This window comes from Schistocerca serialis, chromosome 11 (genome assembly GCF_023864345.2).
Source record: "Schistocerca serialis cubense isolate TAMUIC-IGC-003099 chromosome 11, iqSchSeri2.2, whole genome shotgun sequence".
In the NCBI taxonomy this organism is placed as follows: Eukaryota; Metazoa; Arthropoda; class Insecta; order Orthoptera; family Acrididae; genus Schistocerca; species Schistocerca serialis.
Window position 1 is genome coordinate 87,320,805 of NC_064648.1, and position 23,287 is coordinate 87,344,091.

General features: G+C 45.4%; 1 protein-coding gene and 1 non-coding gene across 2 annotated transcripts in view; one reads left to right on the forward strand and one right to left on the reverse strand.

The window, feature by feature from the left end:
- Nucleotides 1-23,287, reverse strand: part of LOC126426481 (adenylate cyclase type 5-like) — an 858,869-nt gene that overhangs the window by 299,221 nt on the left and 536,361 nt on the right. The window lies entirely within an intron of this gene.
- Trnat-ugu (transfer RNA threonine (anticodon UGU)) lies at nt 17,555-17,628 on the forward strand. The gene has a single exon. It is a non-coding gene; the product is annotated as a tRNA-Thr (tRNA).

Genomic DNA, 23,287 nt, shown 5'->3' on the forward strand with positions numbered 1-23,287 from the left:
AAACGATTCCGCTTTCCACCAAGCTCCCCAGACATGAACATTATTGAGCATATCTGCAGTGCCTTGCGAGGTGTTGTTCAAAAGAGATCTGCACACTCCGCACTCTTCTACATCTACATCTACATTGATACTCCGCAAGCCAGCCAACGGTGTGTGGCGGAGGGCACTTTACGTGCCACTGTCATTAACTCCCTTTCCTGTTCCAGTCGCGTATGGTTCGCGGGAAGTACGACTGTCTGAAAGCCTCCGTGCGCGCTCTAATCTCTCTAATTTTACATTCGTGATCTCCTCGGGAGGTATAAGTAGGGGGAAGCAATATATTCGATACCTCATCCAGAAACGCACCCTCTCGAAACCTGCCGAGCAAGCTACACCGCGATGCAGAGCGCCTCTCTTGCAGAGTCTGCCACTTGAGTTTATTAAACATCTCCGTAACGCTATCACGGTTACCAAATAACCCAGTGACGAAACGCGCCGGTCTTCTTTGGATCTTCTCTATCTCCTCCGTCAGACCGATCTGGTACGGATCCCACACTGATGAGCAATACTCAAGTATAGGTCGAACGAGTGTTTTGTAAGCAACCTCCTTTGTTGATGGACTACATTTTCTAAGCACTCTCCCAATGAATCTCAACCTGGTACCTGCCTTACCAACAATTAATTTTATATGATCATTCCACTTCAAATCGTTCCGCACGCATACTCCCAGATATTTTACAGAAGTAACTGCTACCACTGTTTGTTCCGCTATCATATAATCATACAATAAAGGATCCTTCTTTCTATGTATTCGCAATACATTACATTTGCCTATGTTAAGGGTCAGTTGCCACTCCCTGCACCAAGTGCCTATCCGCTGCAGATCTTCCTGCATTTCGATACAATTTTCTAATGCTGCAACTTCTCTGTATACTACAGCATCATCCGCGAAAAGCCGCATGGAACTTCCGACACTATCTACTAGGTCATTTACATATATTGTGAAAAGCAATGGTCCCATAACACTCCCCTGTGGCACGCCAGAGGTTACTTTAACGTCTGTAGACGTCTCTCCATTGATAACAACATGCTGTGTTCTGTTTGCTAAAAACTCTTCAATCCAGCCACACAGCTGGTCTGATATTCCGTAGGCTCTTACTTTGTTTATCAGCCGACAGTGCGGAACTGTATCTAACGCCTTCCGGAAGTCAAGAAAAATGGCATCTACCTGGGAGCCTGTATCTAATATTTTCTGGGTCTCATGAACAAATAAAGCGAGTTGGGTCTCACACGATCGCTGTTTCCGGAATCCATGTTGATTCCTAGTAGGAACTTATGGACAGCCCTGCAGGATTCATGGTGTCAGTTCCCTCCGGCAATGCTTCAGATATTAGCCGACTCCATGGCACGTCGTGTTGCGGCACTACTGCGTGCTCCCGTACACGATTTAGTTGGGTGTACCGGAGTCTTTGGCTCTTCAGTGTACTTGTGCCTCCTCCAGCATTGTACTCGGCGCTTGTCCTACATTACACAACGATGAGTTCTCCAACCTTCATATTCTGTGACGAGTCACGGACGGCCAACACCTTGTCATCACCTTGTCACCGCCGTTCAACCACTTTCCTTATATGGCCATCACAGCAGCACGGCAACAGCCCACCCCAGCCAGGTTCGCCGTTTCCGAGATGGTCGTTCACAGGCGCCCACCCGTAACACTCAGCATCCTGTATCCTCGCTACAATGATTCACCTGTTTTTTTTTTTTTTTTTTTTTTTTTTTTTTTTTTTTTTTTTAATGGCTGTGACAAAGTGGTAACAAATTACAAGGAGAGGTCCCCAGCTGTGGGATCGATTTTTGGAACAATGTGTGCGACGATGTGCGTTAAGATCCAATGAAACGCACCCTGCATCGATTCACTCTGGTGTGCGCTCGTTTGCGAGTGATTGACGGAATAAATTTCGGAATTTCGCGTGATGTCGTATGGCTGTAAAAACGGTTGCATAGTTAATGGTGACGCTTCTGACCTCACATGCAGAAGATTGTCGCTTCGACTCTCGCCAGGTAGATAAAAAAGTAGTTTTAAATCTTTATGGTAATGCCTTTGTGGGACATAATCGAGAGGCAAGTTCGTGCACAAATTTCTGCTCCGCCAACATTATCGCACTTGTTGCGTCCATGCCACAACGAGTTGCTGCAAAAAGAGGCCCAACACAATATTGAGAGGTATCCCGTGACTTCTAACATCTCAGCGTACACAGTTTCTTGCTATAAGACTTGTCTTACTGTGTTAAACGTTTAGCATAAGATTGTGCCTCTTTAATGAGTGTATTATGTCACCAATAAAAATATTTAAATAACTTCAATAAATATACAGAATACTGAAAATCAAATTTTTGTTGCTCCTGGAAGTTATTGGACAGACAATCTGGATTCCATGAATCATGATAACTGTTCACTAACAGGCACTGAAATGCCAAAGAACTGGTACAGGCATGCGTATTCAAGTACAGAGACGTGTAAACAGGCAGAAGACGACGCTACGGTCGGCAACGCCATAGTCGGCGTACGAGCGACTCGGGGGTAGCAATGAAGTGGAGATTGTCCTGTACGACTATTGCACGAGTCTACGGTGAATACCAGGAATTCGGTAAAATATCACATCTCCGACATCGCTGCGGTCGGAAATTGATCCTGCGAGAACGGGACCAACGACGACTGAAGAGAATCGTTCAACGTGGCAAAAGGGCAACCCTTCCGCTGCGCATTTCAGGGCTGGGCCATCAACAAGTGTCAGCGTGTTAACCATTCAGCGAACCATCATCGATATGGGCTTTCGGTGCCAAAGACCCACTCGTGTACCCTGGATGACTGCACGACCCAAAGCTTTACGCCTCGCCTGGGCCCGTCAACACCGACATTGCACAGCTGATGACTAGAAATATTCAGTGCATATTACTTGTGAATCTTGCATCACAGCCCCATGCCGCCACCACTAGCGCCAGTGTAGTGCACTGTTGAAATAGCTACTGTCACTTATGCGGAGCATGCTCCCTACGGCTTTGGATTCATGAAACGAACTGTGTAACAACTGGTCGGCCTTGTTTTCAATATTGCTTGTGTTTCCAAATCCTTCCTTTTCATATCGTGTCCGTGTTCATATTTCTCCAGTACGGCGTCTATATGTATGAAGCATGCTCACTACCGAATCGAAGTACCATGAAAATTCTTATGTGTCTATTAAGTAAAGAACTGTTGTTTATAAACCAGGTGATCAAAAAGTCAGTATAACTGTGGAAACTTAATAAACCACGGAATAATGTAGATAGAGAGGTAAAAGCTGACACACATGCTTGGAATGACATGGGGTTTTATTAGAACCAAAAAAAAAAAAAGATGTCTTGCGGGCGTCGTTTGCTGATGATCGTGTGCTCAGCCGCCACTTTCGTCACGCTTGGCCTCCCAGGTCCCCAGACCTCAGTCCGTGCGATTATTGGCTTTGGGCTTACCTGAAGTCGCAAGTGTATCGTGATCGACCGACATCTCTAGGGATGCTGAAAGACAACATCCGACGCCAATGCCTCAACATAACTCCGGACATGCTTTACAGTGCTGTTCACAACATTATTCCTCGACTACAGCTATTGTTGAGGAATGATGGTGGACATATTGAGCATTTCCTATAAAGAACATCATCTTTGCTTTGTCTTACTTTGTTATGCTAATTATTGCTATTCTGATCAGATGAAGCGCCATCTGTCGGACATTTTTTGAACGTTTGTATTTTTTTGGTTCTAATAAAACCCCATGTCATTCCAACCATGTGTGTCAATTTGTACCTCTCTATCTACATTATTCCATGATTTATTCAGTTTTCAAATTTATACTGACTTTTTGATCACCTGGTATACACAGACATACTTGTACATCCTGCCAATTTTGCCACAACCAGAGGTTGCTTGTATTCAGTTTCGCATAAAGCGAAGATCGTTTGAGTACTAATCGTTGTAACAGTCAATTATGACTTTGTTCTGCACAACCGTCTTTGCATTGTTGTATACCGCTGGTTTATCATTTACAGTGCGCAACTAAGTTATGTTCGTACATGAGGGGATTTGTTAACTCGCCAGTCAAATCTTATGTAACCTCATTTAGGTCAAGGTAAGGAGTTACCGCTGTACAATAACGGTTTTTCACTCTGTTCTGCAAACAATCCAACTGGCTCTGTCTAATCCATTTCTCCACAGATCCTTTCTTCCAAGGATGTCAGTGCGGAAACGTATACGGAGAAGTTCTGTGAAGTTTTGGAGGTAGGACGCAGACGTCTGAGCGCGTCTCTTTAGTAGCGCTTGTATAGCTCGGCTGGTATAAGGCGAAGATAAGAGAATCGAGGCAGGAACATAGTTATAAACTGCCAGGAAGTTCAAAAGCACAAATTCATTACGTAACTTTATTTTTTTCAAGATGGTAGTTCATACATCATGTCTGCCTCCCATCAGAAAAGAAATAAACCGCCACTGAGAGCGGCCATTATTATCCTGTTACCTGCCGTTTGCCGGCCGGAGTGGCCGAGCGGTTCTAGGCGCTACAGTCTGGAACCGCGTGACCGCTACGGTCGTAGGTTCGAATCCTGCATCGGGCATGGACGTGTGTGATGTCCTTAGGTTAGTTAGGTTTAATTAGTTCTAAGTTCTAGGGGACTGATGACCTCAGCAGTTAAGTCCCATAGTGCTCAGAGCCATTTGAACCATTTTGAACCTGCCGTTTGCTTAATTTTCATGCCCACCTGTTAACTTTGAGTCGCGCTCGTATGTTAGCCCTTACTGCAGAATAGAAATTCTCGAGTACAGGAATATGGAAGTTTGCAAGAGCGACCACTGAAAAGGGCCATAGAGCAGCACCTGGGCTTTTAAATGCGCTAGAGATTCAGGTACGCACGTTACAGGGCTAGCTGGAACTTCCATACCCCGTCACAGGTCGCTACTGTGACATTTAGTAGTTTGGAATGCAGCATTACAACCACGTAATTACCAAAATGTCTCCCCTCTACGTCCTAACGGCCCTGTCGCAATAGTAACACCGGCTCCAGTCAGACCACTGAAATTTTGCAAGAAATGGTTCAAATGGCTCTGAGAACTATGGGACTTAACATCTATGGTCATCAGTCCCCTAGAACTTAGAACTGCTTAAACCTAACTAACCTAAGGAAAGCACACAACACCCAGTCATCACGAGGCAGAGAAAATCGCTGACCCCGCCGGGAATCGAACCCGGGAACCCGGGCGCGGGAAGCGAGAACGCTACCGCACGACCACGAGCTGCGGACATAAATTTTGCACTTGGATAGCTTACGGATCGGTTCTGCCGAGTGCTGTTGGCAAATGGGGAGCACTCAGCTCTTTTGAGGCCAGTTGAGGAGCTGCTTGATAGAGAAATAGCAGCGCCGATCACGAAAACTGACAATGGCCGGGACAGCGGTGTGCTGACCACGTGTCCTCTGTATTTGCATCCGGTGATTCCGAAGGTATGAGGACGACATGGCGACCAGCCGGTACCGTTACACCTTCAAGGTCTGTTCAAACTAAGTTTGGCCTGCCGGGGTGGCCGAGCGGTTGTAGACGCTACAGTCGCAGGTTCGAATCCTGCCTCGGGCATGGATGTGTGTGATATCCTTAGGTTAGTTACATTTAAGTAGTTCTAAGTTCTAAGGGACTGATGACCCCAGAAGTTAAGTCCCATAGTCCTCAGAGCCATTTGAACCATTTGAACCAAACGATGTTTGTTTGTTCACCTCCACGTTGTTGTCAGCATCTATAGGGGCTGGACAAAAACATGAAAAACCCACGAGAATTGCAGATGTTAGGCAAGCCTGCAGGCTGTACTGTTGTATTTGACCTTGAACGGAACCTGTGCAATGCCCTCACTACATTTCAAGCGTCACTCGTGGTCAGAACTGTGTAGCTGCGCGTGCATCATGTCGGAGCTAAGTACAGGGGTCCAGAAAAATGTACACACTCTCTGATAGTCAATATTAATTAAATAAAATTACATACCATTACAATTCTTACACGGGGGTAAGGTTATTTAGTGACCGCCATTGGCACCAATACAACATCGATGCCGCTGAACTAAACCTGTCACTGTTGCCAATGTGATAGCCTCACAGGAGCCCTCAATGGTATCTCGTAGCTCATTCATTGTGGCTGGCTTCTGTTGATGAATTTCATTTTTCGAGGTCCCCTGTTGGTAGAAGAGGTGTAAGGTCTGGAGACCGTTGTGGGTACTCAACTGCTAGCTGCTCCTCTTTGACCTCTCCATCGTCCAGGTAGATTTCCACCCAAGTAGGCTCTGACATCTCTGTGATAGTGTGGCAGAGCGCCATCTTGTTCCAGGCAAAATCTTTCATTTCCAAACACCTCTCCAGTGGCAGCTAAAATCGATGTTTGCAGCTTATGAAGATATCCAGGGTGCGTCAAAAAAATGTATACACACTTTGAACTGTCATAGACAATTTATTTCCCGTTCTACAAGGTTAAATATCTGTGAGAAAGTAATGTTATGTTTCTTCAAAAGGTGGCAGCAGTTTGCCACTGCTGTAACTGCAACATGCCGCACGTGCGTTTGAGCTTGAAGCGCGGAAGCAGATAATTAAGTGGTACTGGAAGTTTGAGAATGTAGCTGCGGTTCGAAGACAGTGGAGAAGTGAGTATGGTACAGAACCACCTTCAAGGTTAACAATTACTCGTCTGCGAGACAAATTCGAAATTCATGGAACAGTGTGTGATGTGCATAAAGGTCGATCAGGGCGACCTCGTACAGCTGCAAGTGACGATTCCACAACTGCGGTCACGGAACTGTTTCAGCGTCGCTTCAAAAATCTTCAAGGCAAGCAGCATGCGAGAGTAATGTAAGTGCTAGTAGTGTGCTAGGCATTCTGAAGAAAGGCAAGTTTCGTGTGCACATTCCAAGGCCGGTGCAACAGCTAAGTGACGACGACCCAGATCGAAGGTTAGAATATTGTGAATGGGTTCAGGGGATGGTGAGACGTGAACCGGGATTTATGGGTAGCATAATTTGGTCGGATGAAGCCCAATTGAAACTCAATGGAACTGTCAATAGGCACAATTGTGTGTACTGGGCTGAAGATAATCCTCACATTGTAGTTGAAAAGGTTGTGAATTTGCCTGGTGTAAATGTGTGGTGTGGTTTGTCTGCAAGGGGACTCATTGGGCGTTTCCACTTTGAAGGTACTGTTACTGGAGAAACGTACCTAACAATGCTTGCTGACTCCATATTCCCTGCCATTCGTGCGTTATACGGTAATGATGAGTTTTATTTCCAACAAGATGGCGCCCCGCCGCACTATCATAGGGACGTACGAGCATACCTGGATCACAATGTGCCAGGCCAGTGGATAGGCCGCGGGGGACCAATCGAGTTTCCTGCACGCTCTCCAGACCTCACGCCGCTGGATTTCTTCTTATGGGGCACAGTAAAAGATGAGGTGTACTAACGTAACCAGGACACACTTTGGAATGAGATTCAGGTGGTGTGCGCGGCAATCTCATTGGACACTTTGGTACGATGTACGGAATCAGTGGTGGCTCGTACCCAGAAATGTATTGATGCTGAAGGCCACCAGTTTGTACATTAATCACATTTGCAAAGTACATTTATTTTTGCAATTGGACTTTCAGCTTTCCATTTCCGGAAATTTAACATTGTAGAACGGGAAATAAATTTTCTATGACGCTTCAAAGTGTGTATACATTTTTTTGACGCTCCCTGTACATCACAACTTACGGTAACTTTACAGAAGAATGGTTCAATCAGACAGTGAGGTGACAGACTACACCACACATTAACACCTGGTAGATTAACACGTCTGTCCGCATGAACTTGAGGAGATTCAGAGGCCGACACGCGATGTTGTGGCAGTCTACAAAACCGGTCAGTTTCAATCGCGCCTCGTCAGACCAGGAAACCATCCCAGCAAACCGTTCATCCTCTCGAAGCGTGCCTTCAAACCACTTGCAGCACTCCATACTTCGAGGCGGGTCGTTCTTTTTCATAGCGTGCAGCGATCTTGGAGTGTACTCATTCCACTTTGCAGCCTTCTGGATGCGTCGTACGCTCGTTCGGGCTTACCCCGCTTGCACGTGCGCCCTGCTTCACAGTCTTTTCAGCTGACCCAGTAAAATGTTGCAACACAGCAACGCTGGAAGCTGGACTACTTGACGTTTTTGGTCGGTCAGACCTTCCCTTATGCGCATCCTGAGCAATACCGCCAGATTCAAATTCATGCTGGGTACGATAAATGGATGTACGTGTCAGTGGCTGAGTTCCATACATATTACGTGATTGCCGTTGTACCTCCATCTTGTTTTCACACTTTCAGTACTACTTCAATACAGCATTTCGATACTCAGACGACATTCTTACTTCATTCATTGTTTCTAAGTCATCTACCAAGAAACGCGCGCCAAGATCTGTTGAGAAAGCAATGGATTACGCTACAGCGCAAAATTGCAACGATATCAACTTGTTCCAAAGATACTATCAAAGAGTGTCTATATTTTTCTGGCCCCTCTGTACATTCTAACGTGGGCCAATAGTTCGCGCTCGTGTGCAAGGGCAACTATACGATACCGTGACTCCCAGGGTATATATGACCATTCATAGTACCCTTCCCTGTACATGTCCAATACCCATGTGACGCCGTCCTCTCACTTAACGTGAAAACGCATACGGATGAGTAGCTGCTGACGTAGCAGCATGAAATTCCGCGTTACACTCTAGTGGCGGGCGCCAAATGAAGAATGTGAGTTAAACTACGTACTTTGCGTGTTTTCTTTGTCATAGAGAACGTGACATAAACTGTTTGGAAGCATAATCGAACTCAGGACCTCTCGAAAACGCTTCCTTTTAGCTATGATTTATTGTAATAAAATAACGGGAAAGTACATATCGGCAGGTAACGGTATCGCGTAGTTCGTGTTTTTAGCGTTATAGCATGTGTGCTATGGAAGTAGACTGACGATGGGGGTAAGTTCCTATGGGACCACACTACTCAGGTCTTCGGTCCCTAGGCTTACACATTACCTAATCTAACTACTTACGCTAAGGACAACATAGACACCCAATCCCGAGGGTGGACTCGAACCTCCGACGGTGGCAAGATGCCTCACACCACGCGGCTACACTGAAGAGCCAAAGAAACTGGTACACCTGCCTTATATCGGGTAGGGCCCTGCTAGCTCGCAGAAGTGCCGCAACACGACGTGACACTGACACGACTAATGTGTGAAGTAGTGCTGGAGGGAACTGACACCATGAATCGTGCAGGGCTGTCCTTAAATCTCTTGTGAAAAGCATGTTGCAAGGCATCCCAGATATGATCAATAATGTTCATGTCTGGGGAGTTTGGTGGCCAGTGTATAAGCTCAGATTTCTGTTCCTGGAGCCACTCTGTAGCAATTCTGGACTTGTGGGGTGCCGCATTGTCATGCTGGAATTTCCCAAGTGCCTCAGAATTCACAATGGGCATGAATGAATGCAGGTGATCAGACAGGTTGCTTACATGCGTGACACCTGTCGTTTCTAGATATATCAGGGGTCCCCTATCACTACAACTGCACATGCTCCACACCGTTACAGAGAATCCACCATCTTCAACAGTCCCCTTCTAACATGCAGCGTCCATGGATTCATGAAGTTGTCTCCACAAACGTACACGTCCATCCGCTCGATATAATCTGAAACGAGACTCTTCCGACCAGGCAGCACGTTCCCAGTCATCGACAGTCCATTGTCAGTGTTGACGGGCCCAGGTGAGGCGTAAAGCTTTGTGCGTGCATTCATCAAGCGTACACAAGTGGGCCTTCGGCTGCGAACGCCCATATCGGAAATGTTTTGTTGAATTCTTCGCACGCCGACACTCGTTGATGGTCCAGCAGTGAAATCTGCACCAAGTTGCGGAAGGGTTGCACTTCTGTCACGCTGAACGATTCTCTTCAGTCGTCATTGGTCCAGTTCTTTTTCCGGACGCAGCGCTCTCTGAGATTCGATGTTTTACCGGTTTCCTTGTATTTACGGTGCACTCGTGAAATAGTCGCGCAGAAAATCTCCACTTCATCGCTACCTCGGAGATGCTATGTCCCATCGCTCGTGCGCCGACTGTAAAACCACGTTCAAACTCACTTAAATCTTGATAACCCGCCATTGTAGCAGCAGTGACCGATCTAACCACTACGCCAGACACTTGTTGTCTTATACAGGCGTTACCGACCGCATCGACGTACCTTGCCTGTTTATGTATCTGAAGTATTTGAATACGTATACCCATACCAGTTTCTTTAGCGCTTCAGTGTACATTACACTGAGCCTGGGAAAAAAAGACAACTTTTCATCAACGTCCGAAGTCTACTCATAACAGTATAAGGAAAGCGTGCAGAATAAACTGCTACGGAGTACAGCGGCAAGATGGGCAGGCAAGCAGGACTCCTTTATCCTGCTTGTGTTGGGCACAGCCTGGCTCGCATGGGAGCAAAGCAACCCTCCCGTTCGGCTGACAACGTGCGGCGGCTTGCCTGCCTGGCAAACAGGCGAGCGCGGCCACGTTAAGAGTGGGACATGTACGCCTCAGATTACCGCACAGAATTTCAACCTACGCCACCCGGACAGACCACACATTACCGTCAGTGTGGTGGTGAAATTAATCGCGAATTTCTCTGAAACTGGGTCTTGCACAGCCCGAAAGTTGGATGATGGAAAACGGTTACGGGTGAAGAAACATCGACCTGTGTTTTGGCGTCGTTCAGTATGAGACCAGGGTGCAGTACTCACCACATCTAGTTCCAAACTAGCCCGCCCGGCTATCCGCGGGTCTAACGCGCTGCTTCCCGAGAGGCAACGTGTGCCGGTACCCAGCACGAATTCCGCCGGTGGATTAGTGTCGAGGTCCGGTGTGCCAGCCAGTCTGTGGATGGTTTTTAAGGCGGTTTTCCATCTACCTCGGCGAACGCAGGTTGGTTCCCCTTATTCCGCCTCAGTTACACTGTGTCGGCGATTGCTGCGCAAACACTGTCTCCACGTACGCGTGCACCATAATTACTCTACCAAGGAAACATTTGGCGTTACACTCGTCTGGTATGAGACGTTCCCAGGGCGCCGAACCGCACAATAACCCTGGGTTCGGTATGCATCGGCGGTGTGGTGGGTGGACTGCTTTGGCGTGTGTGGGGTTGTGAACCGCTGTGGCCTACGGCGGGATGAAGCTTCTCCGTCGTTTCTTGATCCCCAGTTTAATACATGGCAATAGAATACAATATTCTAAACTGGCGTCAGCCGCACACAAATAACGAGAATTTTGGGAACATGATTTTGGTGCATGTATTGGTTACAGTCTGCAATCAGTGGGTGAAGCGGCTTAACAGCAACATTACGACGTACTAGACAGAATGTCTAGCAGGTGCTCTTGCCTTTATGTTTTATTAACTTAACGCGCTTCATTCAGCGCAAAATGCGACTTCACTCGATAACACGTAAAGGTACAGTCAAATAAAAGATAATATTTTTTTTCTCATGTAGTTTTGTATGTGTCTGGTATGTCACTTGACCACTCTGCATTTCAAAAACAATACTTATTTTCAAAACGGTCGACATTTTGCTTACACAGTCTCACAGGTTTTTCTCTCTGTCCCATCTAATACCGCTGACTTTGTCTTTCTCTTTATCCACCTGTTTTTGTCATAGAATCACACCAATGAACCATCGCGTATTCCATACTGTCATAACAATTTACGCTGAAGTATTTGTACGACTTTACTGATCCAAACTTTGATAGACTCACTGATATTTTAGTTGCAGTGCCAGTAACCCACCCACGCATCCCGATTCTTTAAATAATTGATCTCACGTGAATATAACAGCGTCAAGAAACAAATTACTTTTCAGATGAGATTAGTCTGGGTGATTTCCGCACCACATTATTAAAAGCTAACTTCTCATGCATGTGAATGTTTACGACGTCACTTCTCCTGAACTACAATGATGAAATCTTGCAGGTACACTCTGTGCTGTATGTCGATAGCGTCTGCACCATATTTTGTGAACAGATTTACTAGTAAACATGATATGAATTAAAACGTCGTGTCTGAGACTGAAGTCTGAGCCGGCCAGAGTGCCCGAGCGGTTCTAGGCGCTACAGTGTGGAACCGCGGGACCGCTCCGGTCGCAGGTTCGAATCCTGCCTCGGGCATGGATGTGTGTGATGTCCTTAGGTTAGCTAGCTTTAAGTGGTTCTAAGTTCTTGGGCACTGATGACCTCAGCAGTTAAGTCCCATAGTGCTCAGAGCCATTTGAACCATTTGAACTGAAGTCTGATTGCAGGAGCAGTGAAAATGTAGCAAACGATAAAGTGTTTTTCTTTCATCATACTGTGGGGGTAGTCAGCGAGGAAATTTTTCGTGCAGGTTTTGAAATAATATGTGAAGTTTGTTGGAAGTCGTTAATTTCTCTCTTTCTCACTGAATGAAAAAAGTCGGGGTATTTGCGCGCCATCACTTACGCTGCATCAACACAAAGACACAGCTCCTAACTGTATTACTTGCCTTATTTTGTTAAACTCTTACCACAAGATGATACCTCTTAATGAGTTGAATATAACAGCATTAAAATTTTCAAATTCGGTCAATAATCACGCGAAATACTGAAAATGAAATTTTTGTTGACCTTGCAAAAGGTTAGCGCTGCAACCTGCAAATAGTACAGATGAGCTACAGGTAGTTCATTGCCCCTCTCACACTGAGCTGTAAGTCCATATGAAACCTACCTGGCATTTTTGCGTTTGCAGACACTCGCACATTTCTTATTGCAGGTGTCATTTGTGTACCACTCTGCTTTACATTTCATATATTAAAACGGCTTTTATTTTTTGATGTCTTTATGCTTTATCAGTATATATTATAGAAGTAAGTATACAATGTGCATGCCGCTAAAACTCAGAAACGAGTTCCGGTACGTGCAAGGGAGTTATATGATGTTATAGCCCTTTATCTTCCATCCATGAAGAAGGTTCCCGTTTTCACCTGACGAACGTGGTTTTGAACATACGAGGTTTGGAACTTTAATAGTGGCAACTATGTATTTACAGCTCGTACAAAATAGATACGTGTTTCAAAGTTTTACTGACCTTCGAAGCAGTCACCAGCATTGCGTATAACCCGTTGCCAGCGATGGGGATGTCGTAGGAGACTGTTAGGAGTGCCAGTTGTGTTGACAGTTCGAGCGGCGCGGTGTACTGTCCGATGAATTTGTAGCAGTTCTGAAGAGAATGCCGTGAAGTGGTTCCTTCAGTTTAGGAATCGAGCTGAACTCACGAGGGCTTAAGTCAGGGGAGCGCAGTAGGTGGTATAGAACTTAGCAGCCCCATCAGTCAAACAAATCAGTAACAGTTTGCACCGTACGTGCTAGAGTATTGTCCTGCAAAATGATGGTCCGGTCCTATGAAAGTGTCATCATTTCTGTCTCTAAGCTGGTCGTAGGTTGTGTCCAAAACATTCGAGAACATTCTAGAGTATTCTAGAGCATTCCGCAACATTCCAGAATATTCCGGAATAATCCACAATGATGCAGGATGTTCGTGAATAGCCTGGAACATCTCAGATCATTATAGAACATTTCACAACACTCTCGAATTTTGTGAAATAGGCGAAGGCACGTATCCTGCAGAACAGACGACCGTTTCGTTGCACTTTGTAGCTACAGAGACTGAGCTTCCGTTACAGCGAGGTAATGCCACCCCACACATGAGGGTAGTCTCTACTGTTGCCGCCGGCCGCGGTGGTCTAGCGGTTCTAGGCGCGCAGTCCGGAACCGCGCGACTGCTACGGTCGCAGGTTCGAATCCTGCCTCGGGCATGGATGTGTGTGATGTCCTTAGGTCAGTTAGGTTTAGGTAGTTCTAAGTTCTAGGGGACTGATGACCGCAGATGTTAAGCGCCATAGTGCTCAGAACCGTTTGAACCGTTTCTACTGTTGCCAAACACTACCTCGTCCAGCAAGGTCGCTAGATCTCTCCCAGGTTGACAACATTTGGACCATTATGGGCAGGGCCCACCAATCAGCACGGTATTTTGACGAACTATCGCGCCAGGTGAACAGAACTGACACGACATCCCTCGGGATGACATGCAACAACTCTATCAGTCACTGTCAAGCCGAATAATTGCAAGTATAGAGATTGTGGTCGTATGTGAAGTTTGGTAGCGGCAAGACACAATCAATGCCTTCTCTGCGCGTTAGCAATGGAAATACTATCTAAGACAGTGTGGCCAAAGCAGAGTTACTAAAAACAGCCTCTCGAACTTCCTTCACCAATGAAGACGAATTGAATATTCCTGAGTTCCAATCCAGAACAACTGCCAAGATGGGAAACATAGAAGTAGATTTCCTCGGTGTAGCAAAACAGTTTAAAACATTTAACAAATGCAATTTTACTGGTCCAGACCGTATACCAGTTAGGTTTCTATCAAACTATTCTGGTAGAATAGCACCATACTTAACAATCATATACAACCGTTCACTCGCTGAAAGAGCCGCACCCAAAGACTGGAAAGTTGCACAGATCACACTAATATTCAAGAAAGGTAGTAGGAGTAATCCACTAAATTGCAGACCCGTGTCATTAGCGTTGAAATGCAGCACATTTTGGAACATGTGTTCGAACATTACGAATTACCCCGAAGAGAACGGTCTATTGACACACAGTGAACACGAATTTCGAAAACATCATTCTTGTGAAACACAAGTACGAGGGCTATCGACAAAGTACATTACGCTTTGGAATTAAAAATAAATAAAGTATTAGAAAATTTTTGTATTATATACAGGTGAAAGCCACACTTAAATACTACTTTTCTACATAGTTGCCATTTAAATTAAGGCACTTATCGTAGCGATGGACGAGCTTGGAAATTCCTTCGTCGTACAATTCGGCCGCCTGCGCCTTCAACCACGTGGTTACCTCTTCTTGAAGCTGTGCGTCGTCATCAAAACGCTGCATAGCCAACCACTTGTTCATTGCTGGGAATAAGTGGAAGTCGCTCGGTGACAGGTCGGGACTGTACGGCCGATGAGGAAACAACTCCCACTTAAAAGATTCGAGAACTTCACGAGTGGCATTTGCCGTGTGGGCCCGGGCGTTGTCGTGAATCAGCTAGATCTTTGAGCCCAACTTTCCCCTGCGCTTGTTTTGTATTGCTCTTCTGAGGTTGTGCAGAGTTTGGCAATACCTATAAGAGTTTATTGTAGTGCCTCTTTCCAGGAAATCCACAAAAATCACACCTTTTCTGTCCCAAAAGACAGTCGTCACGTGGTTGAAGGCGCAGGCGGCCGAATTTTACGACGAAGTAATTTCCAAGCTCGTCCATCGCTACGATAAGTGCCTCAATTTAAATGGCAACTATGTAGAAAAGTAGTATTTAAGTGTGGCTTTCATCTGTATATAATAAAAAAAATTTCCAATACTTTATTTATTTTTAATTCCAAAACGTAATGTACTTTGTGGATAGCCCTCGTAGCTCCTTACTTGTACGAAGTGTTGCTATTGACATGAGATTTCAAATTGATTCCGTATTTCTGGATTTACAGAAGGCTATTGACACTGTACCACACAAGCAGCTTATAGTGAAATTGCGTGCTTGTGAAATACCGTCTCAGTTATGTGACTCGATTCGTGATTTCCTGTCGGAGATATCACAGATCGTAGTAACTGACGAAAAGTCATCGAGTAAAACAGACGAGATTCTGAGGTTGACCCAGGTAATTTTATAGGCCCTTTGCTTTTCCTTGTCTATATAAACGATTTAGGAAACAATCTGAGCAGCCGTCTTAGGTTGTTTGCAGATGACGCTGTCGTTTATCGACTAGTGAAGTCATCAGAAGATCGTAACAAATTGCAAAACGATTTAGAAAGTATGGTGTGAAAATTGGCAATTGACCATAACGAAATGTGGGAGGTCCTCCACATGAGCGCTAAAAGGAATCCGTTAAACTAGGGTTACACGAAAAATCAGTCAAATGTAAAGGCCATAAATTTGACAAAATACCTAGGAATTACAATTACGAACAAGTAGAACTGGAAGGAACGCACGGAAATGTTGTGGGGAAGGCTAATCAAAAACTGCGTTTTATTGGCAGGACACTTAGAAAATGCAACAGTTCTACTAAAGTGACTGGCTACACTACGCTTGTCCTTCCTCTTTTGGAATACTACTGCGCGGTGTGGGATCCTTACCAGATAGGATTAACGGAGTGCATCGAGAAACTTCAAAGGAGGGCAGCAAGTTTTGTATTGTTGCGAAATAGGGGAGAGAGTGTCACTGAAATGATACAGGGTTTGGGGTGGACATCATTAAAATAAAGGCGTTTTTCGTTGCGGCAGAATCTTCTCACGAAATTTCAGTCACCAATTTTTTCCACCGAATGTGAAAATATTTTGCTGACGTCGACCTACATAGGGAGAAACGATGATCATAATGAAATAAGGGAAATCGGAGCTCGCACGGAAAGACGTAGGGGTTCGTTTCTTCCGCGCTCTGTTAGAGATTGGGCCACGCGGGATTAGTCGAACGGTCTTGGGCGCTGCAGTCGTGGACTGTGCGGCTGGTCCCGGCGGAGGTTCGAGTCCTCCCTCGGGCATGGGTGTGTGCGTTTGTCCTTAGGATAATTTAGGTTAAGTAGTGTCTAAGCTTAGGGACTGATGACCTTAGCAGTTAAGTCCCATAAGATTTCACAAACATCTGAACAACTTTTGTTAGAGATTGGAATAAAAGAGAATTACTGGGCAGGTGGTTCGATGAACCCTCAGCCAGGCACATGAATGTGATTTGGAGAGTACCCGTGTAGATGTAGATGAGGGCCAGAGGTGGACGAATGCTTACTGATTTGGCCAATTTGTGAAGCTCATTCTCTTGATTACAACATCCAAGTTTTGTGAAACGGTAATCCTCTGTTTGTCGATACAGGTGCATTAAGTATACCAATTCCGTCCTATTCGGATAATTTCTTCGTCGTGCGACCTTTTTTTTTTATTTGCTCAGCGTGTGCAAATCATCATTATGGCGAAGGTTGGACACATGTCACATTTATACGAAGACAGTAACTTGTTCTCGAAAGAACAGTTACTGTTGATGACCATGCAGCTTTTCCCTGGAATATATGATGACTGACTGACAACCTCAGCTGCCGACAGTTGTTGTTGATATACCTCGATGTGGACAGCTGAAAATGTGTGCCCCGACCGGGACTCGAACCCGGGATCTCCTGTTCTTTCGAGAACAAGTTACTGTCTTCGTATATATAGTTAAAAGGCTACCCAGCCATTGACCTTCGTGTGTGCGAATGCGCACGGGTTGCCCAAAATCTTACGGGAATCGCCAAAGAGTGCGTGAGTAATGAGTGGGTGGGCAAATGTCTGTAAGGTACAATACATATGTAGAATTGTGGACAGTTGGGAATGTGAGTCTCACGGGAAGCGTGCAAGAGATAAGTCCCTGCAGCCGCGCTGTTCATCTGTTTCCTCGGTGGCTCAGATGGATAGAGCGTCTGCCATGTAAGCAGGAGATCCCGGGTTCGAGTCCCGGTCGGGGCACACATTTTCAGCTGTCCACATCGAGGTATATCAACAACACCTGTCGGCAGCTGAGGTTGTCAGTTAGTCATCAAATGTCACATTAATGTGCTCTAATAGGCATCTGGGCACTTTCGATCAGAAGGTGTAACTAAAATCAGCAAGGACTGAATGCAACGTTTAGAATGCCGTGGAAATGATATATGCGACAGATGGAATAACCAACTGAGAGGAGCAATCTAGTTATCTGATGTTCTCCATGTGGACCCACTGGCCACAAATTGTCGCTGCTGGATGAGGTTCTCTTCAGACCGAGGTAGTCCGTGCCCCCCACCCCCCACCCCCCCCAGCCCTGTGTCAAAGCACCGCCGCATGTGTCCCACGAGGTTGGAGTCCCGCCCGCAACTGTAGCAGAGCTCTCGGACTGCCAGAGTAATTACTGCAGTCTGCCCGCACAGAGACCGGCTCGGTCCAGAGCTTCTCTGAGTGACACAGCGTCCGGCTGTGGGTCTGTGGCTATACTGGTGTGCGAGCAAGGTGGAGGGTGCGTGATGCCTTCTGCGCAGAACGGCATGGAGAAAGGGAGGGGGGAGGGGAGACGCAGAACCATTTGAGGAGTCGCCTGTGTGGCCCGTTTCCGTCCCACGCCACCAAAAGTGTAGAATATCATAGAGAGGCGACACTGTGACGACAGTGAAGCAAACTGAACAACCCGTCGCCATGTTTCACGCCATCAAAACAGAGGGGCGACGTGTAGGGTAGAGGCAGATAAAGTGTCAGGTAACTACAAAATACGCTGTGTCATCTAACAACCCTACCACAACAAAGGTCAAAATTTAATAAGGATTGTGGTGTTGCTCACGCTGCTAAATACAGCATTTTCGGGCAACAACAAAGTTATGTTATGTGGCAGGTGTCATTAGGACACAATTAATAAAGTCATTTCATGTAATAATGAATAAACTAGGCACTCATCTTTTTGTGTTTCCCACGCTGGTCTCGTTGTAAAATCATGGCTCAATCGTCGAAAATCTAGGTGGTGATGATTCCAAGCTCGGATGCAAAGAGGCCTAGGTTTTATTCTGCTATATTCAAAAGTTTTGTAGATGCGCTTCAGAAACCATTCTTGAACATTACACTTTTGCAGGGCAATGGTAATGTAAAAAAGTAATCAGCACTCCGAATTTAAGTTATACTTCTTTTTTATTACTTTTGCTGCAATATCACGTAACACACAAAACATCACTTCACAATACAAAACATAATTGAAAACATCTTCCTCACTGTTAAAGTTCACATTTTATAAGCTGACTACAATATGTGTCTTTCTCACATGACGTCCAAGACTTGACTTTTTCAAGGTCCGACTCTCTAACTAACTAATAATCGCTTACGCGCCCAAAAATCGAGATACAAGTACGTCAAAGATCATAGTGACAAAAGAAACAATACACATAAGAATAATATCATTGCAACATAAACATATCGATGTATGAAAGTACCTCTCTACATTAATGAAATCAAATCTGAATGTTGTCTCAGAAATATGTTAACTACTTTACAGAAACACAGTAGAATATTGCTGGTATCGAGAGGTTCAGGTGAAGTGCCGTAATGGTTGCGTAATTCAAGTACCATTACAGTCACAAAAAAAAAGTGAAGCATATAACGACATCATCAGATGTCAACACAAATTCGTCCACGTACATACACTATGCCATCAAAAGTATCCGGACACCCCCAAAAAGATACGTTTTTCATATTAGGTGTATTTGGCTGCCACGTACTGCCAGGTACTGCATATCAACGACGTCAGTAATCATTACACGTCGTGAGGGAGTAGAATGGGGCTCTCCGCAGATCTCACGGACTTCGAATATCGTCAGGTGATTGTGTCACTTGTGTCATATGTGTGTACGAGAGATTTCCACACTCCCTAAACATCCCTAGGTCCACTGTTTCCGATGTGATAGTGAAGTGGAAACATGAAGGGACACGTACAGCACAAAAGCGTACAGGCCGACCTCGTCTGTTGACTGACAGAGACCGCCGACAGTTGAAGAGGGTCGTAATGTGTAACAGGCAGACATCTATCCAGACCATCAGACAGGAATTCCAAACTGCATCAGGATCCACTGCAAGTACTATTACAGTTAGGAGGGAGGTGAGAAAACTTGGGTTTCATGGTCGAGCGGCTGCTCATGGGTCACACGTCAGGCTGGTAAATGCCAAACGGCGCCTCGCTTAGTGTAAGGAGCATGAAGGAGTGAAAATCACGGTACACAATGTGCCGAACGGATGGCACGTTATGGGTATGGCGAATCCCCAGTGAACGTCTTCTGCCAGCCTGTGCAGTGCCAACAGTAAAAATCGGAGGCGGTGGTGTTATGGTGTGGTCGTCTTTTTCATGGAGGGGCCTTGCAAGCCTTGTGGTATTGCTTGGCACTGTCACATAACAGGCCTAAATTGACGTTTTAAGCACCTTCTTGCCTCCCACTGTTGAAGAGCAATTCTGGGATGGCGATTGCATCTTTCAACACGATCGAGCACCTGTTCTTAATGCACGGTCTGTGGCGGAGTGGTTACATGACAATAACATCCTTGTAATGGACTGGTCTGCACAGAGTCCTGACCTGAATCCCATAGAGCACCTTTGTGATGTTTTGGAACGCCGACATTGTGTGAGGCCTCAGTGCAACACTCCGTGAAGAATGGGTTGCCATTCCCCAAGAAACCTTCCAGCAAGTGATTGATTGTATCCCTGCGAGAGTGGAGGCTGTCATGAAGGCTAAGGGTGGGACAACACCATATTAAATTCCGGCATTACCGATGGAGGGCGCCACGAACTTGTAAGTCATTTTCAGCCAGTTGTCTGAATACATTTGATCACATAGCGTACTATTGCCGGATATGTAAATGCTAGTCGCAGCTCTGTGTGACAGGTACCATGACCACTGGAGTTCATTACTGTTGTTTCTATTTAATATTTTTAACAGGCACGTGAGGGTATGCAAGATGCATGAATGGTGTCACGTGTCAGGTTATCAATGTCAAGGACACAGAGGTCCCACATACTCGTGTGAGACAGCGTTATCATCTCCTGACAGAGTACGAAATGCGGCTCAGTGTTTGCCTTTATTTGCCCAGCTAGTCTATTCGTGCCATATCCTGCCCTGCATCGGAACATGTGGGCAGACATCATTGGGCATGGAGCACACATCTGTGGCTACCATCCGAGAACAAGTAACGGACTCCCCTGCAATGCTCTGGTTCATTCAGCACAACTGGTCGGAGGCAAGCAGTAGTTAGACAAGGCAATCATCTTCCCATGTGTAGGCTGCCATTAACATCACGAGAAAACAGTAAGTTGAAGATGTGAATTGAAGTATGCATTAGGCAGGACGTTGGACTAAGGTAGTCCGTGCCGCATCTGTGATGGCATATTGGCTTCGCATTCCTGCCTAGTAAGCAACGAGACACAGGTTCAAGTTCTGGCTAGGGCACAGATTTTAATTCATTTCTTCAGCTTCCATCATTATCATGGATAAAGATTAGACTAAAATGTCTGGAGCAAAATTTAATTATATGGTATCTATGAACAGCTGTGTTCGGTTAAACTGGTGAAGAACAGCATCAAATTGTGTTTAGGGACTGTTTCTCCTTAGACACTGGACTCGAATTCTGGAGGACGACGGTTCAATCCCGCGTCCGGCCATCCTGATTTAGGTTTTCCGTGATTTCCCTAAATCGCTCCAGGCAAATGCCGGGATGGTTCCTTTCAAAGGGCACGGCCGACTTCCTTCCCCATCCTTCACTAGTCCGTTGAGACCGCTGACCTCGCTGTCTGATCTCCTTCCCCAAACAACCCAACCCGACTGTTCTCCATTTTAAACTACCTGTACGACCATTGCCAGACAGTACAGAGGCGACATGGGGAGAGGTAAGTTTATTGCAGTTGTAATGTCCCCACAGCAGATACCCTCTACCACGCACCAATTAATCATTTTCAATCGAACCATCCACATTCATCCACTTTGGAAAAGTTATCTGATCTGATTTTCTCGTAATATATGTGGCGACAGCTCGTCGACGCCAAAGTATTTTCTAGTTTATTTATTCTTTGAAATAACAAAGATGCATATATGCATTCTCCATGGTTGTTAGAGTGGTAACTAGGACAGCTTCTGGAGTATCTGTTGAGGCATTGACGTGTTTTTGAGAGATACATATTCTGCTTTTCTTCTCGCTAAAGCGAGATTTGTGGCGCTAGCAGTTTGTTTTGAAGAGAAAGAGATCTGGACATGTAATGGAGATGGATTTAATACACGATTTCCTCCATAAATAAGGTTTGTGACTTTTTTGTTCTGCAGTGAATGAACGAATGAGCTTTTTCTGAATCATTGGTTGATCACGTTGGCCCTGTAATTAGTGGGGAAGTTTCAGCTGTGTCTAAGAGAGCCTGCAATCACTGAGTTTGTGTTAAATCGCCAAAAAGGCTTCGTACACATCTGGAATTCGCAATCTTTCGTAAAAGGAACAAATTGATTCTCCCGACTGACTGCAGTGTTTAACAGTAATAATAAATGTAAAGATCTCTTACAGCCAGCCAGCCGCTGATTACCAAGACGAAGGACTCCACCAAAGATTCTATTTAGCTGATTCTTTTTATCACTATATCACGTAATGAAATCCTATATTAAAAACTATACATAGATAAAGGCGAGAGAGCGAATGAAAATAGAGATAATACTAATAATCCTCCATTAGTCAAATTTTTCGCCTGTCTTATCACGGATCAGCCAAGAACTGGGAGGGCCTTACTTCACTGTATATATTTATGTTTGAAGGTGAAGGGATCTTAAAGACAACAGATACACGTCTATACAGACAAGACATCACACAGAGATAGCGGCTAGCTGCATAGATCATCTATTCTTAGATTAAAGAGACGGCAACCTATTATCCGAACATTAAAATGTTAAACAGTATTGTGGACAAGCACAGCCGTGTTAGTTGTGCCGTCACAGTGTGGGGGAGCCATCGCGTATGACTTCAGGATGTGGCTGGCAGTGTTTGAAGGAAATCTGACAGCACAACAGTGTGTCGTAGACATTCTGGGACCTCACGTGTTACGTCTCGTCTGACAGTATTGTGGTGCCAGTTTTTCAACAGGACAATGGAGACCCACAGAACACACGTGCCTCTATAAAATGTCTGTCCCATGTTCAGGAGTGGTCTGCAAGATTCCCAGATCTCTCCCACATAGTACATCTTCGGACCACCTTGGACGTCAACTCTTTCCCAGTGCTAGTACGCGGGATATCAATGACCAGTTACAACACTTGTGGGCCAGCTTACCTCAGGAAAGGTTACAACGACATTTCCACACCCTTCGCAACCGAATAATAAAATACACTACTGGCCATTAAAATTGCTACACCAAGAAGAAATGCAGATGATAAACGGGTATACATTGGACAAATGTATTATACTGGAACTGACATGTGATTACAATTTCACGCAATTTGGGAGCATAGAGCTTGAGAAATCAGTACCCAGAACAACCACCTCAGGCCGTAATAACGGCCTTGATAAACCTTGGCATTGAGTCAAACAGAGCTTGGATGGCGTGTACAGGTAAAGCTGGCCATGCAGCTTCAACACGATAACACAGTTCATC